The sequence below is a fragment of the Argiope bruennichi genome, chromosome 1 (assembly GCF_947563725.1).
Source record: "Argiope bruennichi chromosome 1, qqArgBrue1.1, whole genome shotgun sequence".
Taxonomy (NCBI): Eukaryota; Metazoa; Arthropoda; class Arachnida; order Araneae; family Araneidae; genus Argiope; species Argiope bruennichi.
The window spans coordinates 133,832,066-133,845,208 of record NC_079151.1 but is presented as its reverse complement, the minus strand read 5'-3'; the positions used below and the strand labels follow the sequence as shown (position 1 = coordinate 133,845,208).

Sequence of the window (13,143 nt, the reverse complement as noted above, 5' to 3'; positions counted from 1 at the left end):
AATTTTCTTTCAAAAGTGACCATACTTCTATAAGAAAGGCACCGACGAGATTCTAAATCATTACCTCCTGGTCACTAGACAGGCGCTATAACCAACTTAGCCACGGTGTCTCGATTCAAGTGGGTTCGAATTTCTATCCCAAATGAAAAGCTCTAACTTTTTCTAAAAGAGCTCTTTTACTTGATGTTTGTTTTCATAAAAAGTGTGACCACACTTCTACATGTGAGGCACCGACGAGATTCGAACTCGTGATCTCCTGTTTACTAGACAGGCGCTTTAACCAACTAAGCCAAGGCGTCCCGATTCCACTGTTTTCGAATTTACGTCCCAAATGAAAAGCTATACATTTTACTAAAAGAGCTCTTTTAATTGATGTCTGTTTTCATAAAAAATGTGACTACACTTCTGCATGAGGGCACCGACGAGATTCGAACTCGTGGTCTCCTGTTTACTAGACAGGTGCTTTAACCAACTAAGCCACGGCGCCTCGATTCCATACGATTCGAATTACGATTCCAAATGAAAATCTTTAATTTTTTTTTTAAATAGCTCTTTTAATTGATGTTAATTTTCTTAAAAAAGTGACCATACTTCTATAAGAAAGGCACCGACGAGATTCTAAATCATTACCTCCTGGTCACTAGACAGGCGCTATAACCAACTTAGCCACGGCGCCTCGATGCCATAGGGTTCGAATTACGATTCCAAATGTCATGCTTTAAATTTTACTAATGAGCTCTTTTAATTCATGTATGTTTTCATAAAAAATCTCACCACACATTTACATAAGAGGCACCGACGAGACTCGAACTCGTGATCTCCTGTTTACTAGACAGGCGCTTTAACCAACTAAGCCAAGGCGCCTCGATTCAAGTGGGTTCGAATTTCTATCCCAAATGAAAAGCTCTAACTTTTACTAAAATAGCTCTTTTGATTGATGTTTGTTTTCATAAAAAGTGTGACCACACTTCTACATGAGAGGCACCGACGAGATTCGAACTCGTGATCTCCTGTTTACTAGACAGGTGCTTTAACCAACTAAGCCACGGCGCCTCGATATCACTGCGTTCGAATTTCCGTCCCAAATGAAGAGCTATAAATTTTACTAAAAAAGCTCTTTTAATTGATGTCTGTTTTCATAAAAAATGTGACCACACTTCTAAATGAGAGGCACCGACGAGATTCGAACTGGTGATCTCCTGTTTACTATACAGGCGCTTTAACCAACTAAGCCACGGCGCCTCGATTCCATACGATTCGAATTACGATTCCAAATGAAAATCTTTAATTTTTTTTTTAAATAGCTCTTTTAATTGATGTTAATTTTCTTAAAAAAGTGACCATACTTCTATAAGAAAGGCACCGACGAGATTCTAAATCATTACCTCCTGGTCACTAGACAGGAGCTATAACCAACTTAGCCACGGCGCCTCGATGCCATAGGGTTCGAATTACGATTCCAAATGTCATGCTTTTAATTTTACTAATGAGCTCTTTTAATTCATGTATGTTTTCATAAAAAATCTGACCACACTTCAACATAAGAGGCACTGACGAGATTCGAACTCGTGATCTCCTGTTTACTAGACAGGCGCTTTAACCAACTAAGCCACGGCGCCTCGATTCAAGTGCGTTCGAATTTCTATCCCAAATGAAAAGCTCTAACCTTTACTAAAAGAGCTCTTTTAATTGATGTTTGTTTTCATAAAAAGTGTGACCACACTTCTACATGAGAGGCACCGACGAGATTCGAACCCGTGATCTCCTGTGTACTAGACAGGCGCTTTAACCAACTAAGCCACGGCGCCTCGATTCCATTCGATTCGAATTGCGATTCCAAATGAAAATCTTTAAATTTTTTTTAATAGCTCTTTTAATTGATGTTAATTTTCTTAAAAAAGTGACCATACTTCTATAAGAAAGGCACCGACGAGATTCTATATAATTTCCTCCTGGTCACTAGACAGGCTCTATAAACAACTTAGCCTCGGCGCCTCGATGCCATAGGGTTCGAATTACGATTCCAAATGTCATGCTTTAAATTTTACTAATGAGCTCTTTTAATTCATGTATGTTTTCATAAAAAATCTGACCACATTTCTACATAAGAGGCACCGACGAGATTCGAACTCGTGATCTCCTGTTTACTAGACAGGCGCTTTAACCAACTAAGCCACGGCGCCTCGATTCCAATGGATTCGAATTACGATTCCAAATGAAAATCTTTAAATTTTACTAAAATGGCTCTTTTAATTGATGTTAATTTTCTTAAAAAAGTGACCATACTTCTATAAGAAAGGCACCGACGAGATTCTATATAATTTCCTCCTGGTCACTAGACATGCGCTATAACCAACTTAGCCACGGCGCCTCGATGACATAGGGTTCGAATTACGATTCCAAATGACATGCTTTAAATTTTACTAATGAGCTCTTTTAATTCATGTATGTTTTCATAAAAAATCTCACCACACTTCTACATAAGAGGCACCGACGAGACACGAACTCGTGATCTCCTGTTTACTAGACAGGCGCTTGAACCAACTAAGCCACGGCGCCTCGATTCCAATGGGTTCGAATTTCTATCCCAAATGAAAAGTTTTAACTTTTACTAAAAGAGCTTTTTTAATTGATGTCTGTTTTCATAACAAATTTGAGCACACTTCTACATGAGAGGCAAAGACGAGATTCGAACTCGTGATCTCCTGTTTACTAGACAGGCGCTTTAACCAACTAAGCCACGGCGCCTCGATTCCAATGGGTTCGAATATCTATCCCAAATGAAAAGCTCTAACTTTTACTAAAAGAGCTCTTTTAATTGATGTTTGTTTTCATAAAAAGTGTGACCACACTTCTACATGAGAGGAACCGACGAGATTCGAACTCGTGATCTCCTGTTTGCTAGACAGGCGCTTTAACCACCTAAGCCACGGCGCCTCGATTCAAATGGGTTCGAATTTCTATCCCAAATGAAAAGCTCTAACTTTTACTAAAAGAGCTCTTTTAATTGATGTTTGTTTTCATAAAAAGTGTGACCACACTTCTACATGAGAGGCACCGACGAGATTCGAACTCGTGATCTCCTGTTTACTAGACAGGAGCTTTAACCAACTAAGCCACGGCGCCTCGATTCAAGTGGGTTCGAATTTCTATCCCAAATGAAAAGCTCTAACTTTTACTAAAAGAGCTCTTTTAATTGATGTTTGTTTTCATAAAAAGTGTGCCCACACTTCTACATGAGAGGCACCGACGAGACTCGAACTCGTGATCTCCTGTTTACTAAACAGGCGCTTTAACCACCTAAGCCACGGCGCCTCGATTCAAATGGGTTCGAATTTCTATCCCAAATGAAAAGCTCTAACTTTTACTAAAAGAGCTCTTTTAATTGATGTTTGTTTTCATAAAAAGTGTGCCCACACTTCTACATGAGAGGCACCGACGAGACTCGAACTCGTGATCTCCTGTTTACTAAACAGGCGCTTTAACCACCTAAGCCACGGCGCCTCGATTCAAATGGGTTCGAATTTCTATCCCAAATGAAAAGCTCTAACTTTTACTAAAAGAGCTCTTTAAATTGATGTTTGTTTTCATAAAAAGTGTGACCACACTTCTACATGAGAGGCACCGACGAGATTCGAACTCGTGATCTCCTGTTTTCTAGACAGGCGCTTTAACCAACTAAGCCACGGCGCCTCGATTCAAGTGGGTTCGAATTTCTATCTCAAATGAAAAGCTCTAACTTTTACTAAAAGAGGTCTTTTAATTGATGTTTGTTTTCATAAAAAGTGTGCCCACACTTCTACATGAGAGGCACCGACGAGATTCGAACTCGTGATCTCCTGTTTACTAGACAGGCGCTTGAACCAACTAAGCCACGGCGCCTCGATTCCAATGGGTTCAAATTTCCGTCCTAAATGAAGAGCTATAAATTTTACTAAAAGAGCTATTTTAATTCATGTCTGTTTTCATAAAAAGTTTGACCACACTTCTACATGAGAATCACCGACGAGATTCGAACTCGTGATCTTCTGTTTACTAGACAGGCGCTTTAACCAACTAAGCCAGGGCGCCTCGATATCACTGCGTTCAAATTTCCGTCCAGAATGAAGAGCTATAAATTTTACTAAAAGAGCTCTTTTAATTCATGTCTGTTTTCATAAAAAATGTGACCACTTTTCTAAATGAGAGGCACCGACGATATTCGAATTCGTGATCTCCTGTTTACTAGACAGGCGCTTTAACCAACTAAGCCACGGCGCCTCGATTCCATTCGTTTCGAATTACGATTCCAAATGAATATCTTTAAATTTTACTAAAATAGCTCTTTTAATTGATGTTAATTTTCTTTAAAAAGTGACCATACTTCTATAAGAAATCCACCGACGAGATTCTAAATCATTACCTCCTGGTCAATAGACAGGCGCTATAACCAACTTAGCCACGGCGCCTCGATGCCATAGGGTTCGAATTACGATTCCAAATGTCATGCTTTAAATTTTACTAATGAGCTCTTTTAATTCATGTATGTTTTCATAAAAACTCTGACCACACTTCTACATAAGAGGCACCGACAAGATTCGAACTCGTGATCTCCTGTTTACTAGACAGGCGCTTTAACCAACTAAGCAAAGCGCCTCGATTCCAATGGGTTCGAATTTCTATCCCAAATGAAAAGCTCTAACTTTTACTAAAAGACCTCTTTTAATTGATGTCTGTTTTCATAAAAAATTTGAACACACTTATACATGAGAGGCACCGACGAGAATCGAACTTATAATCTCCTGTGTACTGGACAGGCGCTTTAACCAACTAAGCCACGGCGCCTCGATTCCATTCGATTCGAATTACGATTCCAAATGAAAATCTTTAAATTGTAGTTAAATAGCTCTTTTAATTGATGTTAATTTTCTTTCAAAAGTGACCATACTTCTATAAGAAAAGCACCGACGAGATTCTAAATCATTACCTCCTGGTCACTAGACAGGCGCTATAACCAACTTAGCCACGGCGCCTCGATTCAAGTGGGTTCGAATTTCTATCCCAAATGAAAAGCTCTAACTTTTACTAAAAGAGCTCTTTTAATTGATGTTTGTTTTCATAAAAAGTGTGACCACACTTCTACATGAGAGGCACCGACGAGATTCGAACTCGTGATCTCCTGTTTACTAGACAGGCGCTTTAACCAACTAAGCCAAGGCGTCCCGATTCCACTGTTTTCGAATTTACGTCCCAAATGAAATGCTATACATTTTACTAAAAGAGCTCTTTTAATTGATGTCTGTTTTCATAAAAAATGTGACTGCACTTCGGCATGAGGGCACCGACGAGATTCGAACTCGTTGTCTCCAGTTTACTAGAAAGGCGCTTTAACCAACTAAGCCACGGCGCCTCGATTCCATTCGATTCGAATTACGATTACAAATGAAAATCTTTAAATTTTACTAAAATAGCTCTTTTAATTGATGTTAATTTTCTTAAAAAAGTGACCAAACTTCTATAAGAAAGGCACCGACGAGATTCTAAATCATTACCTCCTGGTCACTAGACAGGCGCTATAACCAAGTTAGCCACGGCGCCTCGATGCCATAGGGTTCGAATTACGATTCCAAATGTCATGCGTTAAATTTTACTAATGAGCTCTTTTAATTCATGTATGTTTTCATAAAAAATCTGACCACACTTCTACATAAGAGGCACCGACGAGATTCGAACTCGTGATCTCCTGTTTAATAGACAGGCGCTTTAACCAACTAAGCCACGGCGCCTCGATTCCAAACGATTCGAATTACGATTCCAAATGAAAATCTTTAAATTTTACTAAAATAGCTCTTTTAATTGATGTTAATTTTCTTAAAAAAGTGACCATACTTCTATAAGAAATCCACCGACGAGATTCTAAATCATTACCTCCTGGTTACTAGACAGGCGCTATAACCAACTTAGCCACGGCGCCTCGATGCCATAGGGTTTGAATTACGATTCCAAATGTCATGCTTTAAATTTTACTAATGAGCTCTTTTAATTCATGTATGTTTTCATAAAAAATGTGACCACACTTCTACATAAGAGGCACCGACGAGACTCAAACTCGTGATCTCCTGTTTACTAGACAGGCGCTTTAAACAACTAAGCCACGGCGCCTCGATTCAAATGGGTTCGAATTTCTATCCCAAATGAAAAGCTCTAACTTTTACTAAAAGAGCTCTCTTAATTGATGTTTGTTTTCATAAAAAGTGTGACCACACTCTTACATGAGAGGCATCGACGAGATTCGAACTCGTGATCTCCTGTTTACTAGACAGGCGCTTTAACCAACTAAGCCACGGCGCCTCGATTTCATTCGATTCGAATTACGATTCCAAATGAAAATCTTTAAATTTTTTTTAAAAATAGCTCTTTTAATTGATGTTAATTTTCTTAAAAAAGTGACCATACTTCTATAAGAAAGGCACCGACGAGATTCTAAATCATTACCTCCTGGTCACTAGACAGGCGCTATAACCAACTTAGCCACGGCGCCTCGATGCCATAGGGTTCGAATTACGATTCCAAATGTCATGCTTTAAATTTTAATAATGAGCTCTTTTAATTCATGTATGTTTTCATAAAAAATCTGACCACACTTCTACATAAGAGGCACCGACGAGATTCGAACTCGTGATCTCCTGTTTACTAGACAGGCGCTTTAACCAACTAAGCCACGGCGCCTCGATTCCAATCGATTCGAATTACGATTCCAAATGAAAATCTTTAAATTTTACTAAAATAGCTCTTTTAATTGATGTTAATTTTCTTAAAAAAGTGACCATATTTTCTATAAGAAAGGCACCGACGAGATTCTAAATCATTACCTCCTGGTCACTAGACAGGCGCTATAACCAAATTAGCCACGGCGCCTCGATGCCATAGGGTTCGAATTACGATTCCAATTGTCATGCTTTAAATTTTACTAAAAGAGATCTTTTAATTCATGTCTGTTTTCATAAAAAATTTGACCACACTTCTACATGAGAGGAACCGACGAGAATCGAACTCATAATTTCCTGTTTACTAGACAGGCGCTTTAACCACCTACGCCACGGCGCCTCGATTCAAATGGGTTCGAATTTCTATCCCAAATGAAAAGCTCTAACTTTTACTAAAAGAGCTCTCTTAATTGATTTTTGTTTTCATAAAAAGTGTGACCACACTTCTACATGAGAGGCACCGACGAGATTCGAACTCGTGATCTCCTGTTTACTAGACAGGCGCTTTAACCAACTAAGCCACGGCGCCTCAATTCCATTCGATTCGAATTACGATTCCAAATGAAAATGTTTAAATTTTACTAAAATAGCTCTTTTAATTGATGTTAATTTTCTTTAAAAAGTGACCATACTTCTATAAGAAATCCACCGACGAGATTCTAAATCATTACCTCCTGGTTACTAGACAGGCGCTATAACCAACTTAGCCACGGCGCCTCGATGCCATAGGGTTTGAATTACGATTCCAAATGTCATGCTTTAAATTTTACTAATGAGCTCTTTTAATTCATGTATGTTTTCATAAAAAATGTGACCACACTTCTACATAAGAGACACCGACGAGACTCAAACTCGGGATCTCCTGTTTACTAGACAGGCGCTTTAAACAACTAAGCCACGGCGCCTCGATTCAAATGGGTTCGAATTTCTATCCCAAATGAAAAGCTCTAACTTTTACTAAAAGAGCTCTCTTAATTGATGTTTGTTTTCATAAAAAGTGTGACCACACTTCTACATGAGAGGCACCGACGAGATTCGAACTCGTGATCTCCTGTTTACTAGACAGGCGCTTTAACCAACTAAGCCACGGCGCCTCGATTTCATTCGATTCGAATTACGATTCCAAATGAAAATCTTTAAATTTTTTTTAAAAATAGCTCTTTTAATTGATGTTAATTTTCTTAAAAAAGTGACCATACTTCTATAAGAAAGGCACCGACGAGATTCTAAATCATTACCTCCTGGTCACAAGACAGGCGCTATAACCAACTTAGCCACGGCGCCTCGATGCCATAGGGTTCGAATTACGATTCCAAATGTCATGCTTTAAATTTTACTAATGAGCTCTTTTAATTCATGTATGTTTTCATAAAAAATCTGACCACACTTCTACATAAGAGGCACCGACGAGATTCGAACTCGTGATCTCCTGTTTACTAGACAGGCGCTTTAACCAACTAAGCCACGGCGCCTCGATTCCAATCGATTCGAATTACGATTCCAAATGAAAATCTTTAAATTTTACTAAAATAGCTCTTTTAATTGATGTTAATTTTCTTAAAAAAGTGACCATACTTCTATAAGAAAGGCACCGACGAGATTCTAAATCATTACCTCCTGGTCACTAGACAGGCGCTATAACCAAATTAGCCACGGCGCCTCGATGCCATAGGGTTCGAATTACGATTCCAATTGTCATGCTTTAAATTTTACTAAAAGAGATCTTTTAATTCATGTCTGTTTTCATAAAAAATTTGACCACACTTCTACATGAGAGGAACCGACGAGAATCGAACTCATAATTTCCTGTTTACTAGACAGGCGCTTTAACCACCTACGCCACGGCGCCTCGATTCAAATGGGTTCGAATTTCTATCCCAAATGAAAAGCTCTAACTTTTACTAAAAGAGCTATTTTAATTGATGTTTGTTTTCATAAAAAGTTTGACCACACTTCTACATGAAAGGCACCGACGAGATTCGAACTCGTGATCTCCTGTTTACTAGACAGGTGCTTTAACCAACTAAGCCACGGCGCCTCGATTCCATTCGATTCGAATTACGATTCCAAATGAATATCTTTAAATTTTACTAAAATAGCTCTTTTAATTGATGTTAATTTTCTTTAAAAAGTGACCATACTTCTATAAGAAAGGCACCGACGAGATTCTAAATCATTACCTCCTGGTTACTAGACAGGCGCTATAACCAACTTAGCCACGGCGCCTCGATGCCATAGGGTTTGAATTACGATTCCAAATGTCATGCTTTAAATTTTACTAATGAGCTCTTTTAATTCATGTATGTTTTCATAAAAAATGTGACCACACTTCTACATAAGAGGCACCGACGAGACTCAAACTCGTGATCTCCTGTTTACTAGACAGGCGCTTTAAACAACTAAGCCACGGCGCCTCGATTCAAATGGGTTCGAATTTCTATCCCAAATGAAAAGCTCTAACTTTTACTAAAAGAGCTCTCTTAATTGATGTTTGTTTTCATAAAAAGTGTGACCACACTTCTACATGAGAGGCACCGACGAGATTCGAACTCGTGATCTCCTGTTTACTAAACAGGCGCTTTAACCAACTAAGCCAAGGCGTCCCGATTCCACTGTGTTCGAATTTACGTCCCAAATGAAAAGCTATAAATTTTACTAAAAGAGCTCTTTTAATTGATGACTGTTTTCATAAAAAATGTGACTACACTTCTGCATGAGGGCACCGACAAGATTCGAACTCGTGGTCTCCAGTTTACTAGAAAAGCGCTTTAACCAACTAAGCCACGGCGCCTCGATTCCATTCGATTCGAATTACGATTCCAAATGAAAATCTTTAAATTTTACTAAAATAGCTCTTTTAATTGATGTTAATTTTCTTAAAAAAGTGACCATACTTCTATAAGAAAGGCACCGACGAGATTCTAAATCATTACCTCCTGGTCACTAGACAGGCGTTATAACCAAATTAGCCACGGCGCCTCAATGCCATAGGGTTCGAATTACGATTCCAAATGTCATGCTTTAAATTTTACTAATGAGCTCTTTTAATTGATGTATGTTTTCATAAAAAATCTGACCACACTTCTACATAAGAGGCACCGACGAAAATCGAACTCATGATCTCCTGTTTATAAGCCAGGCGCTTTAACCAACTTAGCCACGGCGCCCCGAATCAACTGCGTTCGAATTTACGTCCCAAATGAAAAGCTATAAATTTTACTAAAAGATCTCTTTTAATTGATGTCTGTTTTCATAAAAAATGTGACCACACTTCTACATGAGAGGCACCGACGAGATTCGAACTCGTGATCTCCTGTTTATTAGACAGGCGCTTTAACCAACTAAGCCACGGCGCCTCGATTCCACTGCGTTCGAATTTCCGTCCCAAATATAGAGCTATAAATTTTACTAAAAGAGCTCTTTTAATTGATGTCTGGTTTCATAAAAAATGCGACCACACTTCTACATGAGAGGCACCGACAAGATTCGAACTCGCGATCTCCTGTTTACTAGACAGGCGCTTTAACCAACTAAGCCACGGCGCCTCGATTCCATTCGATTCGAATTACGATTCCAAATGAATATCTTTAAATTTTACTAAAATAGCTCTATTAATTGATGTTAATTTTCTTTAAAAAGTGACCATACTTCTATAAGAAATCCACCGACGAGATTCTAAATCATTACCTCCTGGTCACTAGACAGACGCTATAACCAACTTAGCCACGGCGCCTCGATGCCATAGGGTTCGAATTACGATTCCAAATGTCATGCTTTTAATTTTACTAATGAGCTCTTTTAATTCATGTATGTTTTCATAAAAAATCTGACCATACTTCAACATAAGAGGCACCGACGAGATTCGAACTCGTGATCTCATGTTTACTAGACAGGCGCTTCAACCAACAAAGCCATGGCGCCTCGATTCAAGTGGGTTCGAATTTCTATCCCAAATGAAAAGCTCTAACTTTTACTAAAAGAGCTATTTTAATTGATGTTTGTTTTCATAAAAAGTTTGACCACACTTCTACATGAGAGGCACCGACGAGATTCGAACTCGTGATCTTCTGTTTACTAGACAGGCGCTTTAACCAACTAAGCCAGGGCGCCTCGATATCACTGCGTTCAAATTTCCGTCCAGAATGAAGAGCTATAAATTTTACTAAAAGAGCTCTTTTAATTCATGTCTGTTTTCATAAAAAATACGACCACTTTTCTAAATGAGAGGCACCGACGAGATTCGAATTCGTGATCTCCTGTTTACTAGGCAGGCGCTTTAACCAACTAAGCCACGGCGCCTCGATTCCATTCGTTTCGAATTACGATTCCAAATGAATATCTTTAAATTTTACTAAAATAGCTCTTTTAATTGATGTTAATTTTCTTTAAAAAGTGACCATACTTCTATAAGAAATCCACCGACGAGATTCTAAATCATTACCTCCTGGTCACTAGACAGGCGCTATAACCAACTTAGCCACGGCGCCTCGATGCCATAGGGTTCGAATTACGATTCCAAATGTCATGCTTTAAATTTTACTAATGAGCTCTTTTAATTCATGTATGTTTTCATAAAAACTCTGACCACACTTCTACATAAGAGGCACCGACAAGATTCGAACTCGTGATCTCCTGTTTACTAGACAGGCGCTTTAACCAACTAAGCAAAGCACCTCGATTCCAATGGGTTCGAATTTCTATCCCAAATGAAAATCTTTAAATTTTACTAAAATAGCTCTTTTAATTGATGTTAATTTTCTTAAAAAAGTGACCATACTTCTATAAGAAAGGCACCGACGAGATTCTAAATCATTAACTCCTGGTCACTAGACAGGCGCTATAACCAAATTAGCCACGGCGCCTCGATGCCATAGGGTTCGAATTACGATTCCAATTGTCATGCTTTAAATTTTACTAAAAGAGATCTTTTAATTCATGTCTGTTTTCATAAAAAATTTGACCACACTTCTACATGAGAGGAACCGACGAGAATCGAACTCATAATTTCCTATTTACTAGACAGGCGCTTTAACCACCTAAAACGGCGCCTCGATTCAAATGGGTTCGAATTTCTATCCCAAATGAAAAGCTCTAACTTTTACTAAAAGAGCTATTTTAATTGATGTTTGTTTTCATAAAAAGTTTGACCACCCTTCTACATGAGAGGCACCGACGAGATTCGAACTCGTGATCTCCTGTTTACTAGACAGGTGCTTTAACCAACTAAGCCACGGCGCCTCGATTCCATTCGATTCGAATTACGATTCCAAATGAATATCTTTAAATTTTACTAAAATAGCTCTTTTAATTGATGTTAATTTTCTTTAAAAAGTGACCATACTTCTATAAGAAATCCACCGACGAGATTCTAAATCATTACCTCCTGGTCACTAGACAGGCGCTATAACCAACTTAGCCACGGCGCCTCGATGCCATAGGGTTCGAATTACGATTCCAAATGTCATGCTTTAAATTTTACTAACGAGCTCTTTTAATTCATGTATGTTTTCATAAAAAATGTGACCACACTTCTACATAAGAGGCACCGACGAGACTCGAACTCGTGATCTCCTGTTTACTAGACAGGCGCTTTAACCAACTAAGCCATGGCGCCTCGATTCAAGTGGGTTCGAATTTCTATCCCAAATGAAAAGCTCTAACTTTTACTAAAAGAGCTCTTTTGATTGAATGTTTGTTTTCATAAAAAGTGTGACCACACTTCTACATGAGAGGCACCGACGAGATTCGAACTCGAGATCTCCTGTTTACTAGACAGGCGCTTTAACCAACTAAGCCATTGCGCCGCGATTCCATTCGATTCGAATTACGATTCCAAATGAAAATCTGTAAATGTTTTTTAAAATAGCTCTTTTAATTGATGTTAATTTTCTTAAAAAAGTGACCATACTTCTATAAGAAATTCACCGACGAGATTCTATATAATTACCTCCTGGTCACTAGACAGGCTCTATAAACAACTTAGCCACGGCGCCTCGATGCCATAGGGTTCGAATTACGATTCCAAATGTCATGCTTTAAATTTTACTAATGAGCTCTTTTAATTCATGTATGTTTTCATAAAAAATCTGACCACATTTCTACATAAGAGGCACCGACGAGATTCGAACTCGTGATCTCCTGTTTCCTAGACAGGCGCTTTAACCAACTAAGCCACGGCGCCTCGATTCCAATGGGTTCGAATATCTATCCCAAATGAAAAGCTCTAACTTTTACTAAAAGAGCTCTTTTAATTCATGTCTGTTTTCATAAAAAATTTGACCACACTTCTACATGAGAGGCACCAACGAGAATCGAACTCATAATTTCCTGTTTACTAGACAGGCGCTTTAACCACCTAAGCCACGGCGCCTCGATTCAAATGGGTTCGAATTTCTAT

At 38.6% G+C, this 13,143-nt stretch overlaps 34 non-coding genes across 34 annotated transcripts; all 34 read right to left on the bottom strand.

The window, feature by feature from the left end:
- Window positions 1-225: 225 nt before the first annotated feature.
- Trnat-agu (transfer RNA threonine (anticodon AGU)) lies at window positions 226-300 on the bottom strand. The gene has a single exon. It is a non-coding gene; the product is annotated as a tRNA-Thr (tRNA).
- A 113-nt stretch (window positions 301-413) lies between these two features.
- Trnat-agu (transfer RNA threonine (anticodon AGU)) lies at window positions 414-487 on the bottom strand. Its single transcript has one exon. It is a non-coding gene; the product is annotated as a tRNA-Thr (tRNA).
- A 303-nt stretch (window positions 488-790) lies between these two features.
- On the bottom strand, window positions 791-864 carry Trnat-agu (transfer RNA threonine (anticodon AGU)). The gene has a single exon. It is a non-coding gene; the product is annotated as a tRNA-Thr (tRNA).
- A 115-nt stretch (window positions 865-979) lies between these two features.
- Window positions 980-1,053, bottom strand: Trnat-agu (transfer RNA threonine (anticodon AGU)). Its single transcript has one exon. It is a non-coding gene; the product is annotated as a tRNA-Thr (tRNA).
- A 492-nt stretch (window positions 1,054-1,545) lies between these two features.
- Window positions 1,546-1,619, bottom strand: Trnat-agu (transfer RNA threonine (anticodon AGU)). Its single transcript has one exon. It is a non-coding gene; the product is annotated as a tRNA-Thr (tRNA).
- A 115-nt stretch (window positions 1,620-1,734) lies between these two features.
- Window positions 1,735-1,808, bottom strand: Trnat-agu (transfer RNA threonine (anticodon AGU)). Its single transcript has one exon. It is a non-coding gene; the product is annotated as a tRNA-Thr (tRNA).
- Window positions 1,809-2,109: 301 nt separating this feature from the next.
- On the bottom strand, window positions 2,110-2,183 carry Trnat-agu (transfer RNA threonine (anticodon AGU)). Its single transcript has one exon. It is a non-coding gene; the product is annotated as a tRNA-Thr (tRNA).
- Window positions 2,184-2,485: 302 nt separating this feature from the next.
- Window positions 2,486-2,559, bottom strand: Trnat-agu (transfer RNA threonine (anticodon AGU)). The gene has a single exon. It is a non-coding gene; the product is annotated as a tRNA-Thr (tRNA).
- A 115-nt stretch (window positions 2,560-2,674) lies between these two features.
- Window positions 2,675-2,748, bottom strand: Trnat-agu (transfer RNA threonine (anticodon AGU)). Its single transcript has one exon. It is a non-coding gene; the product is annotated as a tRNA-Thr (tRNA).
- A 115-nt stretch (window positions 2,749-2,863) lies between these two features.
- Trnaa-agc (transfer RNA alanine (anticodon AGC)) lies at window positions 2,864-2,937 on the bottom strand. Its single transcript has one exon. It is a non-coding gene; the product is annotated as a tRNA-Ala (tRNA).
- A 115-nt stretch (window positions 2,938-3,052) lies between these two features.
- Trnat-agu (transfer RNA threonine (anticodon AGU)) lies at window positions 3,053-3,126 on the bottom strand. Its single transcript has one exon. It is a non-coding gene; the product is annotated as a tRNA-Thr (tRNA).
- A 115-nt stretch (window positions 3,127-3,241) lies between these two features.
- Trnat-agu (transfer RNA threonine (anticodon AGU)) lies at window positions 3,242-3,315 on the bottom strand. Its single transcript has one exon. It is a non-coding gene; the product is annotated as a tRNA-Thr (tRNA).
- Window positions 3,316-3,430: 115 nt separating this feature from the next.
- Window positions 3,431-3,504, bottom strand: Trnat-agu (transfer RNA threonine (anticodon AGU)). The gene has a single exon. It is a non-coding gene; the product is annotated as a tRNA-Thr (tRNA).
- A 115-nt stretch (window positions 3,505-3,619) lies between these two features.
- On the bottom strand, window positions 3,620-3,693 carry Trnas-aga (transfer RNA serine (anticodon AGA)). Its single transcript has one exon. It is a non-coding gene; the product is annotated as a tRNA-Ser (tRNA).
- A 115-nt stretch (window positions 3,694-3,808) lies between these two features.
- Trnat-agu (transfer RNA threonine (anticodon AGU)) lies at window positions 3,809-3,882 on the bottom strand. The gene has a single exon. It is a non-coding gene; the product is annotated as a tRNA-Thr (tRNA).
- A 304-nt stretch (window positions 3,883-4,186) lies between these two features.
- On the bottom strand, window positions 4,187-4,260 carry Trnat-agu (transfer RNA threonine (anticodon AGU)). The gene has a single exon. It is a non-coding gene; the product is annotated as a tRNA-Thr (tRNA).
- An 867-nt stretch (window positions 4,261-5,127) lies between these two features.
- Window positions 5,128-5,202, bottom strand: Trnat-agu (transfer RNA threonine (anticodon AGU)). The gene has a single exon. It is a non-coding gene; the product is annotated as a tRNA-Thr (tRNA).
- A 489-nt stretch (window positions 5,203-5,691) lies between these two features.
- Trnan-auu (transfer RNA asparagine (anticodon AUU)) lies at window positions 5,692-5,765 on the bottom strand. The gene has a single exon. It is a non-coding gene; the product is annotated as a tRNA-Asn (tRNA).
- A 302-nt stretch (window positions 5,766-6,067) lies between these two features.
- Trnat-agu (transfer RNA threonine (anticodon AGU)) lies at window positions 6,068-6,141 on the bottom strand. The gene has a single exon. It is a non-coding gene; the product is annotated as a tRNA-Thr (tRNA).
- Window positions 6,142-6,256: 115 nt separating this feature from the next.
- Window positions 6,257-6,330, bottom strand: Trnat-agu (transfer RNA threonine (anticodon AGU)). Its single transcript has one exon. It is a non-coding gene; the product is annotated as a tRNA-Thr (tRNA).
- Window positions 6,331-6,634: 304 nt separating this feature from the next.
- Window positions 6,635-6,708, bottom strand: Trnat-agu (transfer RNA threonine (anticodon AGU)). The gene has a single exon. It is a non-coding gene; the product is annotated as a tRNA-Thr (tRNA).
- Window positions 6,709-7,201: 493 nt separating this feature from the next.
- Trnat-agu (transfer RNA threonine (anticodon AGU)) lies at window positions 7,202-7,275 on the bottom strand. Its single transcript has one exon. It is a non-coding gene; the product is annotated as a tRNA-Thr (tRNA).
- Window positions 7,276-7,766: 491 nt separating this feature from the next.
- Window positions 7,767-7,840, bottom strand: Trnat-agu (transfer RNA threonine (anticodon AGU)). Its single transcript has one exon. It is a non-coding gene; the product is annotated as a tRNA-Thr (tRNA).
- Window positions 7,841-8,144: 304 nt separating this feature from the next.
- Trnat-agu (transfer RNA threonine (anticodon AGU)) lies at window positions 8,145-8,218 on the bottom strand. Its single transcript has one exon. It is a non-coding gene; the product is annotated as a tRNA-Thr (tRNA).
- A 492-nt stretch (window positions 8,219-8,710) lies between these two features.
- Window positions 8,711-8,784, bottom strand: Trnat-agu (transfer RNA threonine (anticodon AGU)). The gene has a single exon. It is a non-coding gene; the product is annotated as a tRNA-Thr (tRNA).
- Window positions 8,785-9,086: 302 nt separating this feature from the next.
- Trnat-agu (transfer RNA threonine (anticodon AGU)) lies at window positions 9,087-9,160 on the bottom strand. The gene has a single exon. It is a non-coding gene; the product is annotated as a tRNA-Thr (tRNA).
- A 679-nt stretch (window positions 9,161-9,839) lies between these two features.
- Window positions 9,840-9,913, bottom strand: Trnai-uau (transfer RNA isoleucine (anticodon UAU)). The gene has a single exon. It is a non-coding gene; the product is annotated as a tRNA-Ile (tRNA).
- A 115-nt stretch (window positions 9,914-10,028) lies between these two features.
- Window positions 10,029-10,102, bottom strand: Trnai-aau (transfer RNA isoleucine (anticodon AAU)). Its single transcript has one exon. It is a non-coding gene; the product is annotated as a tRNA-Ile (tRNA).
- Window positions 10,103-10,217: 115 nt separating this feature from the next.
- Window positions 10,218-10,291, bottom strand: Trnat-agu (transfer RNA threonine (anticodon AGU)). The gene has a single exon. It is a non-coding gene; the product is annotated as a tRNA-Thr (tRNA).
- Window positions 10,292-10,782: 491 nt separating this feature from the next.
- Window positions 10,783-10,856, bottom strand: Trnat-agu (transfer RNA threonine (anticodon AGU)). The gene has a single exon. It is a non-coding gene; the product is annotated as a tRNA-Thr (tRNA).
- Window positions 10,857-10,971: 115 nt separating this feature from the next.
- Trnat-agu (transfer RNA threonine (anticodon AGU)) lies at window positions 10,972-11,045 on the bottom strand. Its single transcript has one exon. It is a non-coding gene; the product is annotated as a tRNA-Thr (tRNA).
- An 865-nt stretch (window positions 11,046-11,910) lies between these two features.
- Trnat-agu (transfer RNA threonine (anticodon AGU)) lies at window positions 11,911-11,984 on the bottom strand. Its single transcript has one exon. It is a non-coding gene; the product is annotated as a tRNA-Thr (tRNA).
- A 302-nt stretch (window positions 11,985-12,286) lies between these two features.
- On the bottom strand, window positions 12,287-12,360 carry Trnat-agu (transfer RNA threonine (anticodon AGU)). The gene has a single exon. It is a non-coding gene; the product is annotated as a tRNA-Thr (tRNA).
- A 493-nt stretch (window positions 12,361-12,853) lies between these two features.
- Trnap-agg (transfer RNA proline (anticodon AGG)) lies at window positions 12,854-12,927 on the bottom strand. Its single transcript has one exon. It is a non-coding gene; the product is annotated as a tRNA-Pro (tRNA).
- Window positions 12,928-13,143: the final 216 nt, after the last annotated feature.